Genomic DNA, 1,302 nt, shown 5'->3' with positions numbered 1-1,302 from the left:
AAAAAAAAAAAGGGAGGAAACTAAGATAATAACAATAACAATAATAATAATAAAAGGAGGGGAAGAGTGAATTTTGTCATTACTTCCGCTGTTTCTCATTGTGTGTCCAATATAGTGCTTCCTCATTTTGTTTTATTTCATTTAAATATTTTACGTGGCTTATATATTCTCCGTTATGCTTCTTTTTTTCTGTTTGTCTCTTCGATTGTGCTTCTTCTATTTTTGTCATATTATTCATATTTTTCGTCCTCTCAGCCACTCACACGGACATTGACACTTAGAAACGGAAACATTCCTCATTTGCTGAAGCAGTCGCAACTGTTTTTAATTTCATAACCTTTCAAATTAAAAAAAAAAAGTGCAACTCTACATGTCCGTATATAGATTTATTATATTGCTTAAATTCAGTTATTTATTCAAATTCGTTTAAATTTGTATTTATATTAATATAAAACATAAATACAATAATTTTCACTTGATCCACTGTTTCACTTATTCATTGTTAAACCCCTTCCCCCATCATTGTTGGTTCTGTTCATTCCCTCCCCTCCACCTTTTAATGAATTAACAGTTGCATAAATATGTAAATATTTAAATATGGGCGTATTTGTTTTGTTATCCAATGTCATCTCCATGTTTTTTTAAAAAAAAAAAGAAAAAAGAAAAAAAAGAAAGAGAAAAATATAAAAAGAAAATGGTGAAGGTTCCCGTATGCGAGGGTTCCTTACGGCTCAACATGACCGCAGAGAAATGAGATTAAATGTAATTGTTCCGTGATTTCGGATCCGTTGCACCTCAAATCCCACCGCCAATACAAACTTTTTCCCTCCTCCCTTTCCTTCTTTCCTTCACCTTTCTCTTTCCTCGCTCTAATTAAAACCTCTCTTGTTTTTGTTTTTTTTTTTAATAACAATAACAACAGCAACAACTTTTTTTATTTCTCCCCTTTCTCTCCCAAAACAATCCTTTTTTTTTTCCCCCTCCGCTCTTTTCTTCCCCTTCGCTTCCTCTAAATTACTCTCCATCACTTTTCATGAATACTCACCTCCATGCGAAGAAACAAATGGAAAAAAAGAAAAAAGAAAAAAGTTAACGTAACCAAGTAGGCAGAAACAGAGTAACAAAAAAAAACTACCATAGCGGGTTCGTGTCGAAAATAGCTCAACCAAACAAAACGCAACGAGCCAATTAGAATTAAAACAAAAAAACATATAAGAAGGAGAAAACAAAAAAAAAAGAGGAAGGGAAAGTAAGACGATGTGGTGGTCCCCACGTGTTCGAGTCCGTCAGCATTTGCATGAG

Source organism: Trypanosoma equiperdum (genome assembly GCF_001457755.1).
Source record: "Trypanosoma equiperdum strain OVI genome assembly, contig: ctg_1728, whole genome shotgun sequence".
Taxonomy (NCBI): Eukaryota; Euglenozoa; class Kinetoplastea; order Trypanosomatida; family Trypanosomatidae; genus Trypanosoma; species Trypanosoma equiperdum.
Note: the sequence above shows the minus strand (reverse complement) of the source record.